Source organism: Pelodiscus sinensis, chromosome 1 (genome assembly GCF_049634645.1).
Source record: "Pelodiscus sinensis isolate JC-2024 chromosome 1, ASM4963464v1, whole genome shotgun sequence".
NCBI lineage: Eukaryota > Metazoa > Chordata > Testudines > Trionychidae > Pelodiscus > Pelodiscus sinensis.
In genome coordinates this window covers 33,170,082-33,196,939 of record NC_134711.1, presented here as the reverse complement: position 1 = coordinate 33,196,939, position 26,858 = coordinate 33,170,082, and the positions used below count along the sequence as shown (strand labels likewise).

The window sequence follows — 26,858 nt, the reverse complement described above, 5'->3', positions numbered from 1 at the left end:
ATTTTATCTGTATATTTTATTTGTATTTATTTGTAAGATAATCTATTCACAACACAGATTAAAACTCCAACTCAGATCCTATAAACCAATAGCTAGTAGCCATCAGTTACAACTTGAGAGAGTCCATTAATGATGAGCCAATGTGTCCTTTTACAAAGCAACATGATGGTAAATGGAAAAAACTTCACACAAAAGTGTGTGATTTCCAGTATGTTATCCCTATGGCAGCAAGGCCTGGAGGATGATGAGAAGCCTAGAGGAGGCTGAGAATGTGACCTAGAATTTCTGGAGAGCCCAGGAGTCCACTGAAAACCTTCAAGCACCATCCCTGTGGAGCTAGTAAGCAGTAAGATGCACTGTGCTGAAACTCTTACAGCACTGATGTTATAATGTATTGGCTCTGCTGCAGGTACTATGGCAAAGAGAACCTAATTTTGGCAAACCTGTGGCAATATAATCTATCTGTACCTAATGCAGCTCTCACTTGATCCTGCACCTAGAGCTCAATAACAGATCTCCAGTACACGTCAGCGGTACACCACTAAGGCATACTCTTATGTCAATAACCTCATCTTATCTAGGCCAAAGCACAGTCCAAACATTAGTCACAGAGGTGTCTGCCAGCACATCTATCCTGGGAACTGCCCTGACATCTGTGGCAGAACTACATGTTAGTCATTCCACTGCTAGATACTGCATGTAGGAGAAGCAATAAACTGGGTACATCTTCTGGTACAAAATCTGCTTGTTTGTGGGGGACAATGCTGCAAAGCATTTTCCCCTCTTAGCTAGTGTAACCCCCTTTTTCCTCCCTGGGTTACTGGGGAGCAGGTCACCCTCACAGGTGTGCCTGGGCGCCTGATGTTTTAACTTAAAAGAGACCCTGAGCACCCTAGTGGTGACGGTGTTTAGTTGGGGAAAGCCCTATCCACCCCCTTGCTGCAGTCCCTTGCTGGCAATGAATATAAAATGGCGGTGCCTCCATCTGGATGGCCTTGTACACACTCACTGGTGTGCCTTGAGATCATCCAGAAACATCCTCATTCCAACATAAATCTGGATCTAATTCCAGAACAACTACAAATCATATACATCTAATGGAACACTTTAAAATAAACAATCTTTACTTAACTTAAATAAACAGGGATTAACAGAATTAGAAATGAATAGCATTAACAAAACACATAACTAATTGAAGTTGATATAGCTAACATTTGTACTAACAGTGACCCCACCCCGGAGTGTGCACACCCGAAGACTCACAGTCCCAGACGCTTGCGTTGGCGTGCTGATGTTGCAGCTGTTGTGGAGATTTGGTCCAGGCTAAATAGCAGCTCTGTCCCAGGCAGCACTTTTCCAACAAGGCCCAAAATTTACTGCCTCATGCTGTGCCTATTGGAAGCAGCCTGTTAAAAAACCCAGTTCCAATAGGCATCTAGTCCCAGTCTGTAGCTGCACTCCAACAGCCCCTGCACTGGATCAATGTCCTTGGCAGCAGCCTGGCTCCCCCTTCGGTTCCAAACTCCAAGGCAGAGTCCCAGACTACGAGGCCTCCTTTCTTCAAGCACATGGAAAGAGAGCAGACCTCTCCCATACCAGAGTCCTTCCTTCCTGTTCTTTCTCAAGAGCTCATGGGAATTGTAGTCTGGATTGCAGCACACAGGGTTTTCCAGAAAAAACAGAGGCCCCTTTAGTACTGGGACTACACTAGTTTCTTCTGTTCTTTAAAATCATGCAAGGACACTGCTCAGTGTTTATACTGAAGGGTTCCTTCCATCTGTGCAGTTAGATAGACGATGTCTTTGCAGGCTTCCCCATTTTCTACACATAGTTGGCATCACTGCGTAATTGCCCATTTAATCAGTCCTGTGAACACTGTGGAGGGAATGACCCATTGCTTGAAAAATTCTCTAATATCAGTGCTGGGTGGGTCAAACTGTCAGCCTACATATAGGCAAAAATGACTCAAGATCATTAAAAACTTTAAACAAGAAATAGTTCCAGAGAGAATTTTAGTACCTTTGTGGTTGTTAGGCCCTAGGAAAAATAGGCCTAGTGCAGTTATGCTAAAGCAAATGTAACAAAGGTTTCTGGGTAAGTCCCTGGGCAGAACTGGAGATAGGTTCAAGCAGGGACGCACCTTACACGCTTGCTCAAGTTGCAAAATGAGATAAGCAAGAAGCTGCATTTTTGTACCTGCTGTGAAGAGGAACAGTTTGTTTTGAGAACTGATAAGGAGCCTCCCTGTTTCTGCTCTCCCCATTTGTTCCAAACTCCCTGTTTCTGTTCTCCTTTGGCCATAACGAACTGTCTCCTTATTGCCCAGTACCTGTCTTTTGGGCTGATAAGAAATTGCTGATGCATTATGAATTGCTTAAGGCCATGATGTATAGTTGGCCAGGTGTCCATGGATACTAAAAGTTTCTAACCGATAAAGGAGGGTGGGTTGCTTGGGCGAATAGTCTATGACGCGACGGAACTGTCTATATAAGCCTACCTGTAAATGAAATCAGGGCTGGTTCTCTTTGGAGACGGGCCGCTCTCTATTGTTGTGTGCACCATTCAATAAAGAGCTTGTGATTGGATCTTGCTGGTGTTGCCTGTCTCTTTGCGGTCAGACAACGAACAGAGGCCGTCCGGGTTCGAGTCCCCGACAAATTTGGCACCCCAGATGGGACCCGTCTGACTCTCCGGTGCAGAGGATCGGACTCCGAAGCAACGCAGCGCGCATCCTCCGGTTTTGAGGAGCCTTGCCAGGTGGCCTGATCCCTGCTCCGGCGATAAGGCGTGTCCTGTGAACCAGCTGAGGCCCGCAGAAATCCAGCAACATCACCTACCCGTTGTGTAGGATCCAGAACCTCAGGGTTAAAGTCCCTGGAGTATTCGGGGTTAAAGTCCCTGAAGTATTCGGGGTTAAAGTCCCTGGAGTGTTCGGGGTTAAAGTCCCTGGAGTGTTCGGGGTTAAAGTCCCTGAAGTGTTCGGGGTTAAAGTCCCTGAAGAGGTAAGCAAGCGCTCGGTATTGAGAAATTGGGTTAAGGATCCTTTGGCTGGTAAAGATGGGACAGGGCGGCAGTAAGTGCCCGGGGGACGCCCCGTTGACCCTGATCCTAAGGGATTGGAAGGACATTTCTGGAACGGCCGGTCAAGCAAAATCTAAAATGAAGGATTTGTGTCAAACACAATGGCCTTCACTCACTGATAATTTGTCCCTGGATAATGATTGGCCAGACTGCGGGATGTTTTCCGTAGAAAGAATGAATGCCCTGAGAGACATACTGGTAAATCTTAGACCCGGACAAATGGAATATTTATTTGTATAGTATAATTACAAACCAAAGGAATTTAAAAGGGCTCTGCAGGCTGTGTGTGTAGAAAAATCTGTTAAACTTCCCCCACCCTATGCCCCGGAGGTGGTAAAAAGAATATTCCGTACCATTTTTTCTATCCATCTGCCAACCTGGGCTGATGTGATTCAATTGTTAAATACCCTCCTCATGGAAAATGAGCATCAAAAGGTTAAAGAAAAGGCTGTAGCACATCACCAGAATCAAGCTTGGAGAGGTATGCCCACCGCTGAGCCTAACTGAGATCCAAATTCGGACGGGATGCAAGGGAAAAGTTTACCTGAAGTGGTTAGCATTGTGACGCGGGTGTACAATGAGAAAGAGAAGAGAGAGAGAGAGAGAAGGAATTAAGCGATTGTTGTTATATATGAAGGGAAACCTGCTTTAAAAATGACTCCTTGTTTCTTGCAGCCTCTTTTAATTATCTAGGCAAAGAAACAATAAAGTTTAAACATTTGGCTACAGACACTTTGTTAAACTTATTAAAGAGAAATAAGGAATTCTACTGAAACTTAATTGGTTAACTGCATAAAAAAATAAAATCTATACATTGTAAATTTGTAAAACCTGCACCCTAAGGGTTAAATGTGTCTTCCAAGAAAACTAATTATTGTTTTAAAGAAATCCAAGCCCAGAAACTTCACTGTTTTTCTGTTCAAATCTGAGTTGATAGCACTTTTGGCTTGCTTTCAGATCCAAGGTTGTGTGTGTCTGCAAACTGCCTGTCTGTTCTGGAAAAGGGGAGCATGTCCCCCATAAGTAAGCCTGTAACATTGTATATAAGTCTTTTCAGGAAAAGAAAACCTTTTTGCTTGCTAAAATATTAACTAGCAAGGGTCTTGTTCTAAGAAAAAGTTTCTGTGGCAGTAAATTATTTGAAGCTTCACACAGAGAAAAAAAAAAAGCCTGGTCTGCAGTACAAGAAAGAAACTGAGGCATGTCATCTTTAACTTAATAATTAAACAATGAAGTAATTTACTCAAACCCTCTGAAGCTAGTGTGCAAAACAAAAGCATACCATTAGGTAACAGCAGGCTAATCAAAAATTAGCAAAGAACATTGGTAAAGAAAGTATTCTAAAATATAATGCACAACCCCAGTGTAGGTAGAAATGTTTTCTTTGTCTTTCAGATTATCAAAAAGTACTAATATTAGCTGAAAAGTAACTGAAGAAAAAAAAACATGGTTCTGTGTCATGACATAATAAGTTTGTGTTCTGTGTTCTATCCAAATTTGTCTTGTGTGTCCTAATTGTGATATATGTATTTCAAACATTGTTGTGTGTACAATATTGTTGTTTTAATGAAAGAATAATTTAAATCCCTTAAATAATTTTAACTTTGTGCTTTACATAGATGGTTTTTGCTTTTCTAATTCTAGTGGAGTTTTAGTATCAGACTATGCAGTTTGTACTGTCTGGAATGTAGAGGAATCTGCTCCTCTACCTGCTGTTTTTTTCCCTTCTCTCCTATGATTACCAGCTCCTTTGCCATCTCTTTCGGAACTGGCCCTCCTGCAAGACCAAGCCCCAGAATTGGGAAAGCAGGAGTGGAGACTGGCAGGGTGCACCTTGCACCCAGACCACTACTGGCGCAGCTCTGATGGCCACATTGTTGCCCCAGTGGTCTTGCTACTTCACCTTGCCTCTGTGCTCCATGGATTGTTACACGTTGGCAAAGGTAAAACAAAATTAGTTTGCTCCCAAATTCTCCCAAGCAGCCAAAGATTATTGTCTGGCTTGCCCTGTCTGCCAAGCCCACAATGTGGGTAAACCTGTAAAGACAGTTCCGGCAACCAGACCTCTGCCTTTGGGACCATGGCTGAATTTATAAATGGACTTCATTCAATTGCCTAAATGTCAATCTTTTGAATATGTGTTGGTTATTGTTTGCTTGTTTTTAAGATGGGTAAAAGCTTATTCCCTGTAGGAAAGCAGATGCCATCACAGTGGCAAAGAAACTTCTAAATCATTACATCCCATCATAGGGAATACATTTTGTGATTTCCAGTGATAAAGGTACCCACTTTACTGGACAAATTGTTTAAAAACTGGCAAAGTACTACTCTATCAGACAAGCACCGCACTGCGCATGACACCTGGAGAGCGCAGGAGCAGGAGAGAAATGAAACGGGATTTTAAAGAACAAACTTGCAAAAATATGTAAGAACTCTGGCTTAACATGAGTAGAAGCACTCCCGATTGCCCTAACGAGCATGAGAGTGACTCCTAATCGGAAAACTGGACTCAGTCCACATGAAATTGCATGTGGCCGACCTATGAAATTGTTAAGCAGCCAAAAAAATTGACCTGGCTGATGCAACACTTATTAAAGAAAGCATAGTCAAGTATTGTCAGGAACTTATGAGGTGTGTACAGTCTTGTCTTATTCTCAGGTTAAGGACGCCTTCCAGGAGGTCCTGACTGTGCCGTGCCATAAACTACAACCAGAAGATTAGGTTTGCGTGAAGGTTCACCAGTAGAAGACTGCCCTGGAACCCAGGTGAAAGGGTCCCTACCAAGTCCTTCTGACCACCCATACTGCTGTAAAGTGTGAGGAATTGTCCGCCTGGATTCACGCCTCCCACCGCTAACCGGTTCCAGTGCCTACACAAGTTGGCCCCAACAAAGAGCACTGCAGACCTGGTACCAGAAACCCAGGTCCAGAAGTAGACGGGGATCAGCGCAGGCCTGGTACCGGCAATCCAGGCCCAGAAACAGACGAAGTCAGACTTCAAGGGAGCCACGCACGTTCACCCCACCGCGAACCGGGTGAACCAGAAGCAGACGACATCTGTGCCCAGGACAAATAGACTGCTACCCCTTTGGGCGACCTGAAGCTTCGACTTCGACTAAGGAAACCTTAGACTGGTGGTGTCCTTTCCCGGAAGGAAGACCTCGTTTTCTGGCCTGGGTTCTTATGTTTTTACTTTTATTATTTGTTATCTTTCTCTTTTAGTGGTATGGAATGTAAAAGCATCAAAGGCTAATACCTACCTGCGCTTTGCTCATGAAATGAAAGCTCGCATGCCTGCATTATGCAATGTGTCCTGCTGAGTTTGCTCCTTAATGCCAATGGATAGTCAAAAAGGCCTACCCATGATTCCTATTGCCCTTAGCGCAGCGAATATGACTTGGACTCCATCATAGAGAAATCCTTTAAGCACCCAGAATATAACTTAGGAGAATGCTGAAATCCATACAGACAAATATCTGTTGGTCTGGCAACGACCCGGTAAATGGTGTCTTCTTAAAGGATCCTCTACGCTTAACACCTTGTGAGTTGGTAAAAGTGAGTGCGAAATTTATTATAATATCTCACATATTAGGTATCAATTTAAAAAGATAGAAACACGATATAACTTTTCACGCCATAGGAATCAAGTGGAAGGGAAGAAATTAAAATATCTAATCCCCAATGAAGTCTCTATCTCACTTCTCCCTACCTGGATGACTATAGACCCTTCCTTGTATATCCCATTTCAAGTAAATAATTCCTATAACTGTTCTCCCTTAAATTGCACTCACTGCGATCAGGGACCTGATCACCGATTGCTTTGTGCTTGTTATTTTCCTGATAGTCCTCTAACACCGGTTGCACCCCGTAGTTGGGCACCGTGAAACACACCCTTATTTGAAGTATACTGGGTGTGCGGTAACAAAGCATATTTGACCCTTCCTCCTTCATGGAGTGGATCCTGCTACTTGGCCTGGTTAGAGCCACCTGTTGTTTACCGCCCTCATCTCCCTACTGGAAAGATTAGGAATATAAGGGACGCTAAGACAAATGCTAAAGAATCTCGCCCTCTTACTTGGCGGGCTGTGAATGATTGAACAGGTGTTTGTGCGGCATTTCCCAATGCTTGTGGAGGGGCCTTTTATCAAATAGGAGAAGGAGTAATGAGGCTTCAAGAAATCTTGGAAATAATGGCTAATACCACTGCTGATGCTTTAACTGATCTGGCTACCGAGCAGAAAAAGATCCGGCAGATGGTTCTCCAAAATCGCTTAGCACTAGATATTCTGTTAGCCTCTCAAGGAGGAACATGTGCCTTAATTGGACAAGAGTGTTGTGTGTATATTCCTGATGTTTATAATGCCACTTAGGACAGAGTGCATCATCTTATGCAGGTAGCAAAAGATCATGGAGGAAAGAAAGGGGATTCTTGGTGGAGCGACCTGTTTAGCTGGTTTCCAAATGTCGGTGGTTGGCTCCATAACTTACTTCGTAGCGCTGTCATTGTTATTTGTGGTTTGGTAGTTCTCTATGTCCTAATTCGTTGTGGATGTTGGATAGGCACTAAGGTGTGTTCCACCAAGTAGTAAGTTGTTACAATGTGTCCCAAGAGTCCCTTCACGGTACTCTAGGGACAAAGGGGGGACTGTTAGGCCCTAGGAAAAATAGGCCTAGTGCAGTTATGCTAAAGCAAATGTAACAAAGGTTTCTGGGTAAGTCCCTGGGCAGAACTGGAGATAGGTTCAAGCAGGGACGCACCTTACACGCTTGCTCAAGTTGCAAAATGAGATAAGCAAGAAGCTGCATTTTTGTACCTGCTGTGAAGAGGAACAGTTTGTTTTGAGAACTGATAAGGAGCCTCCCTGTTTCTGCTCTCCCCATTTGTTCCAAACTCCCTGTTTCTGTTCTCCTTTGGCCATAACGAACTGTCTCCTTATTGCCCAGTACCTGTCTTTTGGGCTGATAAGAAATTGCTGATGCATTATGAATTGCTTAAGGCCATGATGTATAGTTGGCCAGGTGTCCATGGATACTAAAAGTTTCTAACCGATAAAGGAGGGTGGGTTGCTTGGGTGAATAGTCTATGACGCGACGGAACTGTCTATATAAGCCTACCTGTAAATGAAATCAGGGCTGGTTCTCTTTGGAGACGGGCCGCTCTCTATTGTTGTGTGCACCATTCAATAAAGAGCTTGTGATTGGATCTTGCTGGTGTTGCCTGTCTCTTTGCGGTCAGACAACGAACAGAGGCCGTCCGGGTTCGAGTCCCCGACATGGTTATCGGGATAAATTTTCCAGATACCTTACCCATGTCTTGATAGCAAATTCCAACTTCTGATCCACTGCTATAATCTGTAACACATGTTAAATTTCATTTATAAATGTAATGCCATTGTTCAATAGTTTAGATAACATTTAAGTGTGTTCCCTATTACAGACATAAAGTTGCAACATGTTTGTTTTCAAAAATATCTGCATCTTATAATATCTTTCTCAGCTTTAATATTTTCACATGTTCAGAATTATTTAATGGATTTCACAGCATGCCAGATAGAAAGTTATTAAAGAATGTGGTGGCATTTAATAATCTATTATCCATTATTTAAGTATTTATAAATGTCACTGTGACAGAGGGCCTGCTCCTTCCCCATAAATGGTATTTAAGATACATAAATAAGCGGGGGAGAATCTTTGAGTAGACTACAGGGGCATAAAAGTCTAAACATATGAATGGCAGAGAACGGAGTTGACTCCCTTTAGGGCCCATTTACACAGCAGGACTAAACTTGAACTAAGCTACGCATCTTGAGCTATGCCAATTGAGTAGCTTAAGTCAAAATAGCTTATTTTGACTTTTGGCACTGTACACAGCAGTTATTTTGAGATCGCTCACTCTTCCCCCAACTTACCTTATTCCCCATAAAATGAGAGCTACCAGAGTCGCAGGAAACAGCACAACATTATTTTGACATTATGTTGAAATAACTGCTTGTGTGTAGATGCAGACCATGTTATTTTGGAATATCATCAGTTATTACAAAATGATGCTGCAGTGCAGACATTATGGCCTTAGTCCCCATCCCCTTTAATTATCTGCTAAGCCATTGGCCGGGTAAAGCGGACATGGCTGATTGGCTGCTGTGTGCCCATTCCCCATGTATTTAAACTAAACCTGGGATTTGCAGAGGACTTTTATTCTCCTAAGAGATGCACGCTAGCAGAATATTGAGAATGACTTTTGGAAAAACTGTAAGCCACATTTCTAAAAGAAGACCAAGATGTGAAATGGATGCCATGCAGCTGCTTTGATGCTAAGCTTGTCAAGATTATCAAAGGACTGCATATGCACCACTGGTTTGAAGAAAAGGGGAGACCCTAGAAGATGAGGAAAAGAGCTGAACTGCTGTCAAGGGGTCTTCGAGAGAAGAAAAGTTGAAAGATGGCCCTTTATTTCTAGAGACATATAATCTTTGCTTTTCCCTGTAAGTAAGGCAACTTGGTTTGCCCCCTACTGAGAATTATAAAGTATAGAGCTGTAGTATGTTATGCAAACTATGACTTTTATTTGCATAGGCATTTATTTGAAATAAAGCTGATTTCAAAAAGATGATGGGAGTCTCAGGCTGTTCCTTGGTTAACTTACCATAAGTTGCACCCCCTCCCCCACCCCTACGCCCACCTCTAACCAAATCCCTCTAAGGAAAGCTGTGAAGGGTAAAATGTGACTGGAGCCAACCTTGCTTGGAGGGCTCAATTGAAAGAATAGGGACAGATGGGTTATTTACAAGAAGTTATAATTGGTGGGAAGCTTCTGTCTAAAGGACATACAGATGACTGGTGATGGACCCCAAAGTAGACGTGTTGTAGGAGTAACAGTCATCCAAACTGTGACCCATTAGTGTAATATTTTGACTAAATTATTGTGAATCTTCTAAATATTCGGATCCTGATAATTATGTTGCACTCTAGTGGAAAATGAAGATGTAAATCAAACAGCCTCGTATGACCAGTTATTTTAACTTTTCAGTCAGTCCTGAAGCATGGACTATCCTATCCCTCTTTCCTCTTCAGCCTTTACCAACCATACCCAACAATTAAACTCATACTCACTGCAGTTCCTACTTGAAGCCACTCTGCAGTTTTAGCAAGCATCAGTGTCATGGCTGTCTGATGAACACTTATATTTTGATGAGAACTGTGTTAAGCTATAGGCTATTTTGAATGCATAATTGTGACTCCAATTGAACCCTTCTCAGTCTGTGGACTCTTAACAACTTACAGCTTTCCAGACCAATGTGTAAGGTGTTATTTCTACATAGCAACAGCTATCTCATTCTATTCACTATGCCCCCTGATTTTGAACCCTTTGCCCAACTCTAGTGGCACAAAGAAGATGGAGAGCTTACAGGGCAATTATGGAGTTTGCTACATCAGGAAAATCCCTCCGTAGCATACCAGGTCTATTTCACCTGTACCCAAATGAGGCATAAAGAGTGAAATAGGGGATGACTGAGGTAGGCAAGAAAGTGGCCAGAGTATCGTGAAATCCAGGGATTTCTCTAGCTTCTGGAACATTGAACTGCATCTCTTAAGTTCCTCCCCTCTATACAACAGCAACAATAACTCTATAGAGTGTCATTTCCCAGTCTGTTGGGGTCCAGGCCAGAAATGGAATACATTGAAATTGCCTACAATAGCTGTGGGGGAGCTTAAGATGCAGTAATTCTTGTAGATGGTTTTCTGGGGTAATGAGGATCCAGGAATGCACAGCTCCCTGGGAACAGGCTGCCGCATTGGGAAAAAAGGAATAGTTTAGGACTCGCTTTTCAGTTTTTTGAGTTTGTGTAAGGAGACTGTTAGCCCCTTACTAGAACTCTGTGGGAGTTTTTTGGTTTGCCAGCTCCCAGTATCAAAAGGGGAAGGGTCCATGAGACTGACAGACCCCAGAGACAATGGAAAGCAGCCAACACTCCAGCTCAGCCTGATTGACAAGTTGAACAGGCCAGTGAGAAAAGCAAGAGGCTAGGACCCGCCCTCCCTGTGAGATGGGATTGTTCTGGGTCTCTCTGAGCAAGGAGAGAGCTGAGACAGCTAGGAGCGGTGCAAGCTGTGTGGAGAGACAGTTTTGCAGCAGCGGAGCCAGGTATACAGAGCTCAAGGAGCGCAGACCCTGTGTTGAGCAGCAGACTGGCAGTGCTCAGAGAGCCAAAAGGAACAGAGAAGCAACACAAGGAGCTGAAGAATGGCCAAGCAGCACAGCCTGCAGCTGGATGTGGTGAGCAACTGGGACCTGCAAAGTGTGGGGAAAGCCTCTGAACTGGGAGAGGGGTCTGGCCACTTAGAGCTTGAGGCTGTGTGGTCACTGCCAGAGCAAGCGTGTCCAGCCTGCAGCCCCCTGCAGCACATCCAGGGCTTCTAAGGAAGAGACTGTGAACTGTCCTTGCACTCTGCAGACTGCTGTTTTGATGTCCCTGTACTACAGAGCAGGGCTGTGTGTTCTCATTTTTTCTTATTCTTTTCTCTTTAATCACTTGTTGTTTAATAAATTGTATTTGCTTTGAACCTTATGAAGTGATCACTGGACCAAGAAGGCCTGCAGTGTAAAGAGAGCACTTCGGAGTGGGAACACCCTAATTCCTGCCCCTAGTGACTACAGGGTCGGGGATTAAGCCCCAGGAAACCTGGGCCCAGCCTTGTTGGGGTTTCGAGGGCTCTGCTACTCAAGAGAGTGGAGGGGGAGCCCTCAGGATCAGGAAGCCGTGCGGTAAAGGAAGTGGGAGCGGGGACTCAGATCCTTCCGCTGGCCCATTTCACCGGGGTGGTATAGAAGCCAGGAAAGTTCCCCACAATAGCGGGACCATTCCCCCGCTTACATTTGGAATTGGGAAAGGAGCAGCAGATTAGGAGTCTCTACTCAACCTCCCACTCCCGCATATAAAGGAATGCTTTGAACTCTGGTGAGATGCAGAGTATGTATATGTATGTAATTGGGAAGTGCCCATCCCAGGAGACCTGCAATTACAGATGCAGAGAACCAACTAAAGTCAGCCAAGATCACCACAGGAATCCAGACCAGGAAGCCAGAAGATGACCTTCCCCAACTAGAGTTCAAAAAACTAAGAGAACTCTTTTCTTTTTGTCTAAACTTGCCAAAATTCATAATGCTGTCTTCTCAGGACTTATCCTTCACAGGACATCTGCCTAGAACAGGATTAGGGAGGGGTCAGGGGTTTATAGACAGTGGTGAATGCAGGGAGGGCGGATTTGTTGTATTGTTCATGGTTTAGTGTGTTAAACTTTTGTTCCTGAGTGCCTTTGTTTTTTGTCCCCAATAAAGTCCTTGTATTATATTTTTCTTCCTCAATGTGACATTTCATGTATTGGTACTCACATTAATCCATTTTGTTGTATATGTTTTCAAATATGGTCTTTGTAAATGGAGTAGAACTGTTGTTTTACCCAAGAACAGCATTCCTTGTGTCCTGACACAGAGGGACCAGGATGGCACCCAGTGCCAATAGGATGCATCCCTGTAAGGGGAAGGGAGAAGAAGCCACTTCAATTAGCAAGTACCAGGGAGGATGCTTGAGCCATAAACTTTGAGAGCAGTCATGTGTGCAATAAAAATCCCCATTCAGTGGAGTGGGGTTGAGAAGAATAATTCAAGACATCATAACATACAGCAACCTTTAAGCTATAGGTTAAGTTGGTCCCTGGCCAATGCCAGAATCAGAGGAGTGGAAAGGTGCCTTGGGGGTAGCTCAGTTGGACGTAGGCATCTAGCCCATTCTCTATTAATTTGATCATGGTGGAGACTGGTCCTGCAATCAATTCTGTCCATCGCCAAATCATCCTTTCCATACTTTAGCATTTTGACTTTGACTGGCTCTTTCCTGTTAGAAATCTTATATTTCCAGACATTCTGCTTCTGATTGTACTTTAATGCACTGTGAGCACAACTTTCCTCATGGTATTTTTTACAATTAAAACTAGATGACATTTTTTCCTCAAACTTTTTCCCCCAAAATTAATGAAGGGTTGGGTTGAGTAGAATATTTTGTGAATGTGTCCATTTTACCAATTTTTCTCAGTCAGATATAAAAATATTTTCAAAATTGTTTCAACATTTTTTACCAAAAGATTTTCATTTTTTTCGTCATAATGTCCTTCAATTTTATCTTTAAATAATGTGAAAAAAATACCAGACAAACCAAATTCACAGCTGAAACAACATATGTAATTCATCCAGAATTTCACAATTGTTTATTTTGGGTCAACCCAAACTATTTTTTGTTGATTTGTTAGAATTAGTAGAAAGCCAAAAATCCATTAGCCACACAGCTCTAATTACAATCACAGGTAGGATCACTAATCATGGGTTAAGATGCCTATGGATTAAATGCTGACTATGCTAACACAACAAAAAGAACAGTTAGGTCTGGCAAAAGCCCAGAAAACAAGGCATAAGTAAAATCAAGTTATATGAAGACTTTAGAATTTCTTTTAAAAAAATCACTTTAAATTGCTTCTCAAACCAGCAAAAGATTTGGGTAGGAAAAGACAGAATGTATGTTTGTGAATGTTTTCAGTTCTTTAATTTTATGTGCCCACCTATGCTAGTAGGAGGAAATCATCCTTTCAAATTGTTTTAGCAGCATTTAACAAGGTATTGCAATGCATTTAAACTGTTTCAATGGATTTTGATTATGACTACATGTTTAACATTCTACCCATTTGTAATCCTTTTACCACAAAGCTCGTTAACAAAATGCATTAATGAAATATCCAAATTATTTTTTTACACAGAATAGCAACTCTGTCTGTATGCTGGAATGTGGTCTTGGAAAATCCCTTTTAAATTCTCTGTCACGTTAAAAGGAAAATGTTTCACGTCAAGTGCACCCCTTCTAGGAAATTGTAAAATAATCCATCCATAAATGTTTGGTTTTATCGTAGGGGTTCATAAAAATACTTCCCCTTTGGAATACTTATCCCAATTCAATTTGCACAAATGTAAGAATATTGGGCCTGATTATCTACTGCATGGCTTGTGTGGTCATTTGCAATTGGGAAAAGTGAAAGAAAAGGGGATTTGAAAACTTACCACTTTGATTTGTACTTTGATTTCCACATAAAGTGCAAGGTGATGTAGAGTCTAGACTGTTAGATTTTGCTCATTTATCATTGGTGACAATGTTCCTATTTTCTTAATAAAACAGTGTAAATGTTCCTTCCAGCACCCTCTTCCACAGTCACTCCCAAACAGAGTTTCAAAGGTGGGGAGGTTCTGTCTGGGCATCAAGAAAAAAAAAACACACCATAATTATCGTCTTTAAGGACTACACTCTTTGGGGTATATAGGCTCCTTGTGGGACTGAGGCAGTGAAAGGGGGATTTCTTGTCTGGTTAGTGGTCCAGAAAGGTAAGCCCACTGACTCCTGCATAGCCAAGTGAGAGTTTACCAGCTCTTCTCTACACCGGTAGCTTTTCAATTTTTTCTCAGGGACCTGGTGGATAGGTTAAGACTAAAATTCAAGTTGTTACTATTTGACAGGTGTTAGCAGTTAATTGTGTAACGGGGGGCCTGGCTCCCTGACAAACTGGAAATGGATTGGTAGAAGGCATCTCCCAAATAAATAGATCCATCTCCTCTTCCCAAACCCATTAAACCTTGCATGAGTCCCGGCCATGATTATGGGAGCTGGTTAATGATATGAAGAGAGAAAAGATCTTATGGCAGACATCCACAAGGTGGTCTTGATTATGGAGGAAAGAGTTATTGCTAGCTAACTCTCAGATGGGTCAGTTAACAAAGTTGTGTCTTAGTTAAAACATGTCTGGAGTCTTCTGTTTCTCCCTGCAGTGTCCAAGATAATGAGAGGTAATTCCACTGAAGTTAATGGAGTGACAGTGGAGTATAACCAGAGTTAATGAGAAGTGAGCAAAACCCACGTGTCTTTTTCAAGAACAAAATACAAGCAGAGTTAAAAAGTAAGTTTAATGAACATTTGTTTGCCAAAAGATGTTGCCACATTGTATATGGGAAATGGTTTGGTTAACATAGGAAAACAAATTAATTGAGTCCCCAGGCCCTCCTGCCCACAAACATACACAATTCGTACACTAGGTAATTATGGGAAGCCCTTGTTACAATATTTGGCAGCTGTTTGCTGACCTGCCCATATGGAAAACATTTATTTTTAATTTATTTGGGGAATTACGTGAATTATATCTTCCCAGCAATTCCTGAAGTGAGGAAAATGTACTGATCCAGCATCTAACATGGTGTAAATCCAGAATAGCTCTGTTAGAATGATGTGCAAAGTGAGCCTATATACTATCACTCTGACTTATTAGCACTTAGTCTTTGCTTTTCCTAGAACAGATGCAAAGGAACTACAAAAGGTGCAAAACAGTATAAACGCTTGTAGAAACTCATGCCCACAGACTGTGGAATCCATCCTTGCAAGTTGATGGATCTATGCTAGTTTGCACCTGCTTAGGACCTACATTTGGAAAAAACATCCAAATGTTTTTATACATCTAGAAAATCTTCATATTATGAGAAGTACCTGAATATCTGGGAAAGTGCATGGTTTAATTTAAATTGAATTATAGTTTTGCCTTAGCACATTGGGCCAATTTCTTCTCTAGGTTACCAAAGTGAAACTCAAAATTCTCTCTTTATTGTGGAAAAATCTGGCCATTTGGGCTCAGCCTCCACCTCTGATAACCTTATACTTGGTGCAATTGAGGAGAAAAAGGAAGTAGGGGGGTGCAGAGCCAGCTTTGCACCGCTTGAAGGATTCTCTTGTCTTATGACAAACATGCATAAGACAAGAGAACATGCATGCTGCAGCTAGAGACAGGGATGAGAACTGAACTCTTTTGTGGGCAATATTCTATTACAGGGTGGCACTATGTGTGTTAATGATTGCTTATAATAAAACTGGGCTCATGCTTGCAGCACTCTCGCTCAAGAATAGTCCATATTGCAGTCAAACAACACACCCCTAACGGGGTAGGGCCTCTGTTACTTTGGAGGCCACCTTTCAACTACAGATGTAGTGGGATCATTTGAAGTAGCCCTGCAGAGAGACATACTGGGAGACATAAATGGTTATTTACTATGTACAGTAGACTTCCGATAATCCGGCACCTTTTGGACCCAGGTGGTGCCGGATTATCAGATTTGCTGGAAAATTGGGGAGTCCGGTACAACTGCACAGTTTAACAGCTGGCCAGGACACAATCTCCCTCCCTCTCTCCTCCCTTTTCCTTTTCATGTCTCACTCCTCCCTGCTGTAACCTGATCCTCCTCCCCCTCCACTCTCCTGCCCTTTGCTGAAGCAAAACGCTCTTCTCCATACTGTAATACGATCTCCCTCCCTTTCCCTCCCCCAACCTTATGCTCCATCTGGTTACAGCCAGCAGGTATGCTGAGTGACAGGCTTTTAAATCAGCTGGTCAGGAGTGCTTGACATTTTGATGCTGGAGTATCGGGAATGCCGAACAGTTGGATGCCGGACTATCGGAGTTTTACTGTATAATTATTATATTACTGTCTTACCCTTCTGTAGTTCAGAATAAATACCACTGGGTAGTTTACTTCTGAGGTTTAAACTTCTTTCTCTAAAATACAAGAAATTAAGTCCCAGTAGTTCAAAAAATTCCCAGGAATAATGTCTGCACTCCAGGTTTTCTCTCTGCCTAAAGTTTTCAGTCACTCCTCAGAGTTTCTTGGCTAGCTGTGAACTTGGCACTATTGTTTCCCTGGCAGCTGCATACAGGAATTCCTTTGCCCCTTCTCTTCTTAATTGCTTCTTTTATCTACATCTTTGGATCATGGTGTGATTTGGGAGCAAAGAATGTTATATGACTATCAAAACTCAGTTTGAGTTTGAAGAATAACAAGGTGGATGAGGTGATATCGTTTAGTGGACCAAATTCTAGGACATAAGGACAGCCTTACTGGTTCAGACCAAAGGTCCATCTAACCTAGTATCCTATCTTCCAAAAAATCATCAATGTCAAATGCCCCCAGAAGGAATTAACAGAATCATCAGGTGATCCCACCCCAAACAGGGGCTGGGGACATCATTCCTACCTATCCTAGTAAATAGCTATTCATGGACCTATCCTCCATGAATATATCTAATTCTTTTTTGAACCCTGTTAAAGTCTTGGGCTTCACAACATCCTCTGGCAAGGAGTTCCACAGGTTGACAACGTGTTCCATAAATAAGTACTTTATTTTCTTTGTTTTAACACTGCTATCTATTAATTTTATTTGGTGACCCCCCCCCCCCCCAGTTCTTATGTTATGGTAACAAAGTAAATAATGTTTCCTTATTCAGTTTCTCCATACATCATGGCTGTGTCTACACTGGCATGAATTTCCGGAACTTCTTAAAACAGAATACTATTCCGTTTTCAGTTTTTCCAGAAAAGGAGCATCTACATTGGCAGGCTGCTTTTCCGGAAAAGCCCTTTTTCCAGAAAAGCGTCTGTGACCAATGTAGACGCGCATTTCCAGAAAAGAGCCCCGATCGCCATTTTCGCGATCGGGGCTTTTTTCCGGAAAAGACTACTGAGCTGTCTACACTGGCCCTTTTCTGGAACAGTGTTCCGTAATAAGGACTTATGCTCGAGCGGGAGCAGAATAGTTTTTCCGGAATAGCGGCTGATTTTGTACAGTAGAGCGTTGTTGCTTTTCTGGAAATTCAAGGGCCAGTGTAGACAGCTCACAGCTTATTCCAGAAAAGCGGCTAATTTTCTGGAATAAGTGGCCCAGTGTAGACACAGCCCGTGATTTTATAAACCTCTATTATATCCTCCCTTTAGTCTCCTCTTTTCTAAACTGAAAGGGTTTGTTTTATGCCTCCTGCGAGGAGGTTTATAGAATCTGTCGAAAAAGGCTTTCTTTCTTGACAGATTCCCCCCTCTAGACTACCTCTTTTTGCTGACAAAGTGCTGAGTCAGCTTAAACAGTGGCCATTTTTATGCAAATTAAGCGTGAGATGTTTAAATCCCCGCTTCATTTGCAATGTCGACCTGCCTAATCTGCATCCCTCTGCCTCCAGACATGCGCAAAGGTTTCTGTCTTTGTTAATCTCTTTATATGGCAGTTGTTCCAAACCCCTAATAATTTTTGTTGACCTTCTCTGAACTTTTTCCAATGCTAAGATACCTTTTTTCAGATGAGGTGACCACATCTGTAAGCAGTATTCAAGATATGGGTGTACCATGGATTTATAGAGAGGCAATAAAACTCTCTTAGTCTCTATCTCTTTTTAATGATTCCTAACCATGTTTCCTTTTTTGACTGCTGCTGCACATAGAGTGGACATCATTAGAGAACTATCCACAGTAACTCCAAGATCTCTCTCTTGAGTGGTCATAGCTCATTTAGTCCCCGATGTTTTGTATGTATAGTTGGTATTATGTTTTCCAATATGCATTACTTTGCATTTATCAACATTAAAATTCATTTGCTATTTTTTCCCCAATCACCTAGTTTTGTGAGATCCAAATTCTGTTGATGGAAGAGACAAGCTTTTGAGCTATGCAGACCTCTTCTTTGGCTTTGGGCAACATCTGAAACACAGGGAATTGGGTGGATGAGACCCACATAATCATTTGATTTGCAAATTAAGGATCTTTCTACACTAAAAGTTACAGTACTTTGATTTAATTGGTGTAAGTAAAACTAATGCAAACTCCTTGTTTTGGTTTGAGTGCCTTATTTCAGCTCATTTTAAATCTATCCCTAATCAAATTCAGGAAAACCAAAATAAGGCTTGTTTAAAGTGAAATGAGAGAAAAGGAGTTTGAAGCAGTTTATCTAAACCACACCTTAATCTAAAGCAGTGCAGCTTTCTCGTGTAAACAAGCCATAGGTAAATATGAAGTCATTAAGGCAATGTCTACACTAGGGAGAGAAGTCAAATTTAATAATTTTAAAATAAACTCTTGATTTAACCAATTCAAAATAAAGTGTCTACACTACAAGGAAATCTTGAAATTAGTCTGAGGCAGGCTCCATTAATGTGGATGCACTACCTTAGACTAAAAGCCCCAAAAAGCACTGGGGAGTAATTAGTTCAAATTAATCTGGACAGTAATTACTTCAAAATTGCAGCACTGTAATGTCCACACTACAGTTATTTTGAAATAACTATTTTGGAATTAGTGTTTCTCCTGATGAAAAACAGGAGTACAGATTTCAAATTCGGTGGCTGATTATTTCGAAATAATGGGCTTGGTAGTGTTGATGTTTCACTTGTAAATTCAATGTTCGGGGGTGCATTTCAAAATAAAGTCCTAGTATATACGAAAGCTAAGAGTAAGACTGAAAGAAGCCTATGCAGTTCAGACACACAGCTTTTATTAACTTCAATTGAAAAAGGGTCTAAATCCACTTAACCAGTTTGAATTTTGTAGTTAACTAATATGGAACCCATAATACCATTTCTACAGTCATTTTAAAGGGAAGGAAGATTTTCTATTTATTATAATGCTTGAAAAGTTCAGAGAACACCGCTTACATGAGGTCAGTGTACAAAGTTTTAAATAAACACATCGAGGCAGTATGCTTAAATATTTGCCCAAATAGGCATGACTCATGCCTGTCATTCTTATAATAACCTTGAGATTAAAAGGAGAATAAAAATGTATTTGCTTTGATGAATCTGAAGAGGCAGTAATCCAGCTTTCTATTCACACTGGGGCATGTTTCACTCACAGATTGGATTGTTAAGTCTTTTATAGATGAGTTTTCTACTTCTATTGAATTACAGTGTAATCATCACAAAATATTTGCTTTAGTGCAGCAGAACACTTTTTTATAGTTGATTATTCTTTCCTAAGGTGGTTCTTGAAGATTGCAAGCATCACTTGGTTACTGTACCTGTCTTCAAGAATAGTCTTAGTTGATTTAATGTGACAGAATTGTTATGATAAATCAACAAACCTGACATACTGTATAGGATACTTCTTAAAAGGCTGGTTAATGGAAGGTGGCATACACTTCTGTTCTTTCATAGCACAAAAATATGTGTAACTGATTTTATTATAGATAGTAATATGTGAAGACTCTTTAGTGTAGGACTATCTATTACATTATTACCATTTATAAACATACATCAAATGGACAGTGACGGTAACTACTTAAATAATAGGAGAAATTCACCAGTTTGCTCTGGCTGCTTTGCATCACTTCGATGAGACAAGCCAGCCATTAACACATCTTCTCTAGCTAGTTACTGAAGGCAGAACAGCACAAGACACTCTGAACAATCTCTGAATGACTCTGGCCCATAAGCTGTATATGTAAGAACATAAGAACAATGATACTGGGGCCATGCTGAAAGCACAACTAACCCAGCACCAGCATCCTGTCTTCTTAAAGCGATCAATACCAGATGTCCCAGAGGGAAAGAACAGAACAGGAAATCATCAAGTATTCCATTATCTGTTGCTCATTCCTAAAATCTGGCTGGGTATACGATCCATGCCTATCCTGGCTAATAGCCATTGATGGACCTATCCTTCAAGAATTTATCTAATTCTTTTTTGAACACTATGATAGTCTTGTCCTTCACAACATCCTCCGTCAAAGAGTTCAACAGGTTGACAGTGCATTGTTTTGAACTTGCTGCTTATTAATTTCATTAGGTAGCCCCTCCCCCAAGAAGTTCTTCTGTTTTGAGGAGTAAATAGAGTAGATAAAGAACTGCTATCTAAACAAGCCATACTTTTGTTTATCTTAATCATATCCCCCTTTAGTTGTCTCTTTTCTAAGATGAAAAGCCCCAGTTTTATAGATTTATCCTGATACAGAAGCTGTTGAATACTTCTAATCATTTGTGTTGCCCTTTTCTGAAACTTTTCCAATTCGGATATATCTTTTTTGAGATGGAATAACCACACCTGTACATAGTATTCAACATATAGGTGTACCATGGATTTATATAGGAGCAATATGATATGTTTTCTCTTATTATGTATCCCTTTTTCAGTGATTTTCAACATTGTTTGCTTTTTTGACTGCCTCTGCACATTTAGTAAATGTTTTCGGATAACTATACACAATGACTGAGAACTCTTTATTGGGTGGTGAGAACCAATTTAGACTCCCACATTTTATATGTAAAGTTGGGATTATATTTTTCCAATGTGCATTACTTTGCATTTATCAACATTAAATTTCATCTGCTATTTTGTTGGCCAGTCACTCAGGGTGTGTCTAGACTACATGGCTCCGTTGATGGAGCCATGTAAATTAGTTTAGTCAAAGAAACAGGGATTTAAATAATCCCCACTTCATTAAAATAAATATGACTGCTGCCATACTGAGACATGTTTCATGAGGCATACCAGAGCAGTCGACAAAGGCTTCCCTTGTTGACCGCACCGCGTCTAGACTGTCCCGCTGTGCCAGATCAGCTGATCGTCAGCAGAGTGCGGCAGCCATGTTTATTTCAATGAAGCGGGGATTATAGTATGCCGAATAAACTAATTTACATGGCTCCGTCGATGGAGCCATGTAGTCTAGACATACCCCCAGTCTTGAGAGATCCTTTTGAAGCTCTTCACAATCTACCTGGGGGTTAACTATCTTGAGTAGTTTTTTGTCATCTTCAAATTTTGAGATCTTACTATTTATCCAGTTTTCAAGATCCTCTATAAATATGTTGAAAAGGTCCCAGAACCGATCTCTGAGGATATCACTAGTTACCTCTCTCCATTCTGAAAATGAACTATTTATTACTACCCTTTGTTTCCTATCTTTTAACGAATTACCAGTCCATGAGAGAACCTTCCCTCTTTTCCCATTGAATCTTAATTTGCTTAAGAGCCTTTGGTGAGGGATCTTGTCAAAGGCTTTCTAGTAAGTAAGTACACTATAGCCACTGGATTCCACTTGTGAAGTCTAGTAGATTGTTGAGGCGTGCTTTTCTTTAACAAACCCCATGTTGACTCTTCCACAATTTAAAAAAATCATCTATATGTCCGACAATATTGTTTTTTATTTTGTTGTCAACCAGTTTCCATGGTACTGAAGTCAGACTTACCAGTCTGTAATTGCTAGGATTACCTCTGAAGCTATTTTAAAAAAAAATTGATGTCACATTAGCTATCTTTCAGTTATTTGTTACAGAAGCTTGTTTAAATGATAGGTTGCAGACTGAAATTAGTAGTTCTGAAATGTCACATTTGAGTTTCTTCATAACTCTTGGGTAAATGCCATCTGCTCTTTGTGACTTATTCTTGTTTAGTTTCCCAGAAATTTTCATTCGACTTATATTTGCTGACATCAGGCATGTTTCTGGACCACAGAAACATTACTGCTGGTTATGACTCTGAATAATTATCACTGGAGCAGCTTAGATTTATAACTGTGATTGTGGCTACTGGAGCATAAATGCTATCCTTTGTAAAGTGTGATGGAATAGGAAAACTTTTTTTTTTAAGATCTTGAATATTCTGATATACTGAAACATCACAATAAAACCATTCTGCAATCCTACTTTAGAACTTTTATTCTTGTCAAAGTTTTTTTTAAAGAGTTAAACTAATAGTCAGTATCCTCATAGGAAAATTGTATTTGTCTTACATGCTATAAATTTGTTCCTAGTACATGTACTGATTTCTATTTTTCCCAGTGGGTGTTCTGCCACCCTTCTGCCCTGAGGATTTGTGCCCATTCTGTCCCTTTTCCTGAGGTCCCACTCTCAAATTGCCTCTTCCTGGCTCTTCTCTGCCTCTCCCCCATCTATCTAAAGCTTGCTGATCTCCACCTTCCTCCAAGTGCTTTCCAGTAGCTACTGAACAGCAGCTACGGTAGGTGGGTGCTTGAGTCCAGAGCACCCATCAAGTCAGTGTCTATGGTTCCCAGGGAAGGCAATGGAAGTTGATGGCAACATTTCTAGTAAAGTCAATGTTTCAACCCATGTCTCTAGTAATCAGCCTTCATATATTTGCTTCAGGATACATACCACATTTTTTTTTCTTCTGGAAATAGCTGGAAATTAACTTCTGAATATTCCCCTTGTTTAAAAACAACTGTTAAAGTGAATGACCCATTTTCCTATCATAAAACCCTAGGAAGATTATTTTTTTAGAGTGGAAGCAGCACAGTACTAGCTTTCTTGTGCACTACTGTCTCAAGAAGATGGAAGTTTTTATGATCTATTGCTCCCCTGAAACATTATGTTTTAATATAGGACATCTGCTTTTCAGTTAGAAATGTGAAGGCTTGCATTATTAAACAAGCTGCTTAATAATTTATTTTGAAATCACCTTAGGTGATGCTGAAAAAACTACTGCCCCATCTAATACTTCACTAATGAAAGGCTGCAAAGCTGTAGTGTTAAAGAAAACGATATTTGAACATTAAGCAAACTCTGAATTGCAATGAAATGAACAAATAACTTTTCAGTCGATAGGAAATCTCTCTGAACTTTGACTCATAGGTGACTGGTGGTCGTATGCAGGGGAGTGCACACTTCTATGCTCCTACCAAAATTTTAATTGCTAAATGGGGTACCCCACATGCACTTGCCGTGCCCTCTGGATTTTCCTCCCTGCGACTCTTTTCTGCAGGAACCAGTTGCCCCTAGTTTGACTTACAGGAGCATCTTTTACTTCAGGGATCCCATAACACTTGGCTTTTGTGACATATTCTCTCCAGAGATAAGCAGGGCCAACAGGAAGGGGAGGGGCTGCTCTGCAACCCCCAGAAAGCACGGGGGGGGGCTACTCAGTGCTACTCAGAGTGCACTAAATAGTGTTCCAGCAGCACAGAAAGGGCTCACGCCTCTGGTCACCACTGCTTCTGTAACTGCCACCAGGTGGATTTGAACCTGGGACCTCTGAAGAACCTTTACCCTCTGTGCTAAAGGCCAGTTGGGTTTTAGCTCAGAGGGTAGAGGCTGCTATACTCTGCTTCAGTGGTTCCAGGTTCAAATCTGCCTCATGGCAGTTGCAAGCTGTTGCTATGGTCTAGGCACCACTTGTATTGCTCAGTAACCACACTAGGGCTATGTCTACACTCGCGGCTTCCTGCACAAGAACAGCTATTCTTGCACAAGAATCCACAGAGCGTCTACACTGCCCACTCATGTATGGCATGGTAAGAGACTTCTCCTTGCACAAGAGCTACCCTGTTTTCTATCAAATATAAGCTCTCTTGTGCAAGAGGGCAGTGTGGACGTTTGGCAAACACGTACTTGCGCAAGAATTGGCCTCCAGTCAAAAACACAGGTGGCCTCTCCGACACTTCGTACAGGCAATCACCACCGGTTGGTTCCCTCTAGTTGCCCCCCCCCCCTCCCTTAAAGGCACAGGCATGCAGCACAGCCATTTTCCACATGCGGCCTGGGTAGCAGCCAGGAGGACCAAAGGCGGCTACCCATCCTCAGCCATGTCCCTCAGGCAGCACCGAGGAGCCACCCCAGAGCACCGAGCAGGCCCACAGGGGCACCAAGCAGCGGACTCCATGCTGGAGCACTGTTGAGGTGACTGCCTTCCTGGAACTCTGGGGAAAGGAGGAGGCCCTTCAGGAACCGGAGTCCAGGAGGAGGAATGCCTGCTTCTTCTCCCAGATGGCCCAGGTGCTGGCCACACAGGGACACCCAGCCTGGACCCTGGAACAGGTCCGGGACAAGGTGAAGGACCTTCGCCTCACCTATGTGCAGGGCAGCGAGTGTGGGGGCAGAGGATCCACTGCCTGTCCCTATTACCACTGCCTGCAACGCATCTTTGGGGACAAAAGGGCTAGTCCCCTGCTGGCTCAGGTGGACACAGAGGTGGCCACCCCTGTCATCTGAACCAGGGAACTGGAGGAGGAGGAGGAGGGAGACTGGTCCACAGACGAGGAAGAGGAGGTGGCAGAGGACAGCAGCCAGACCCCGCCATCCCAGCCCTGCAGCAGTCAGGATGTGTCCTGGGCATCCTCAGAAGCTGGTGAGGGATTGTCTGATGAGTGCAGTGGCTACCATTAACAAGTATGCTGGAGATCGGGCGGGAGGGAAGGGTCACGGGGTGGGGGAGAGGTAGTGGCACATGGTATAGCCTGGACACATACTGTGCAGAGGTGTGCAGCATGTGCAACCTTGTGCAGCTAGGGTTGCCAGGTGTCCGGTTTTGAACCGGACAGTACAGTCTTTGAGCTTTCAGTTCAGGAAACAAATTGAGTGGATATAAATGAGAAAATATAAATGTCCAGTATTTTGTAACTAAGATGTAATGTAGACTGTCATGTAATGTCAAGTGTGTCCGGTATTTTTGTTGAAACCATCTACCAACCCTACGTGCAGCCAGTCCAAGTGGCACAGAGAAGCAGCAGCTAGCCCCAGCACATGCCTGGGACCCCAGGGATTCTGCTTGACCAGACCGGGACAGGTGGCGGGGAGGTCTGGCCAGGAGTAGGCCAGCCCCAAGGTTGCAGACCTGACCCCACACAGCCTAAAGGGTGCTGCACACAGCACACATACATGGCCACCTCTGGGACATTGTAGCTTCCCCTGAGGGAAGCACAACAGGCCCCCCAAGCACATGTGGCCCCCCTGGGGGCTCCTGGGCCACCTTGGGATGCCCCCTCTCCCGCTGCCCAAGGGGAATTCCCCCTTGCCAGCTACATCTGTCCCCGGGCATTGTGACGTGCTGGGAGGAGGACACGGGGCGCTGGAACACCATGGGGCAGGGCTCACTGATCATGTTGTTCTCCTGCAGTGGGATCCCCTGCCAGCGAGGGATCTTCCAGCCTCATCCCACCGGTGCCAAGGATCCAGGGCCCATCGCGGTGCTCCCAGGATCGCCACCACCTACTCTGCCGCCAAGTCTGCGCGATTGAGCGCATGGAGCGTGCTCTGACAGAGAAGATCCATGTACATGCGGAGTGGCGGGAGCGCGTGTTGGGCCAGTACTTAGAGCGCTGCTACTGTGTGTGCAGTATCCTGGGCATGATTGCAGACCAAATGGGCCCTGTGCAGCAGCCCAATGCTGCCAGGCCCCCCTCTGCCACTCCCAGATCTCCCCCTGCTTCTCCTCCTGCCTTGCCCATGTCCTCTCCTGAGGTCCCCCCTGCCTTGCCCATGCACCCTCCTGAGGTCCCCCACCTTCGGCACCTCCTGGTGCAACCTGCCCTGACCCAGCCGAGGGGCAGAGGCACCCCTGCATCCATGGGGGTGGGAGAGGCCTCCCTTCACACCCATGAGGCCCTCTCAGTTCAGAGCCCCCCCCTTCCCACAGTGAAACCCCTTCCCCGTGTAAATAAAAGTGCCTTATATCAAGAAAGTACATTTCATTTATTGGGAGGTGAGAGAAGAGTGGCGGGAAGGGGTGGTGATGGGAGTGGGGAGTGGGAAGTGGGAGCATGGGGGCATCCCTGCGGCCAGAGGTGTAGGGGCGACTTATTGTGGGGCCTGGTCCAGCATCATTCAGAGGGCTTCCCAGATCTGCACCCCTTGGCGGTTGGTCTGCCAGGTGGCGGCTTGGGGCTGCTGGTAGGCCTGGCCCTCACCTGCCATCCACCCCGGGAGGAAGGTCTCCCACTTCCTCTCAATAATATTATGCAGCACGCAGCATGCCGAGATGACCTCCAGGCTGTGCCCCACCCCCATGTCCAGGCGGGTCAGGAGGCACCTGAACCATGCCTTCAGACGCCCAAAGGTACACTCCACGGGGTTGCAGGCCCAATCCAGATTGGTGTTGTAGGTGGTCTGGCTGTGGTCAAGTCAGGCCGTGTATGGCCGCATCAGCCAGGCCATCAGG

General features: G+C 43.1%; 1 long non-coding RNA gene across 1 annotated transcript in view; it reads left to right on the top strand.

The window, feature by feature from the left end:
• Positions 1-26,335, top strand: part of LOC142826520 (uncharacterized) — a 29,782-nt gene extending 3,447 nt beyond the window's left edge. The window contains exons 2-4 of the long non-coding RNA XR_012900708.1: positions 14,944-15,071; positions 24,919-25,049; positions 25,818-26,335. This is a non-coding gene — a long non-coding RNA (uncharacterized LOC142826520). The remainder of the gene's footprint in view (positions 1-14,943; positions 15,072-24,918; positions 25,050-25,817) is intronic.
• The last annotated feature ends 523 nt before the right edge of the window (positions 26,336-26,858 follow it).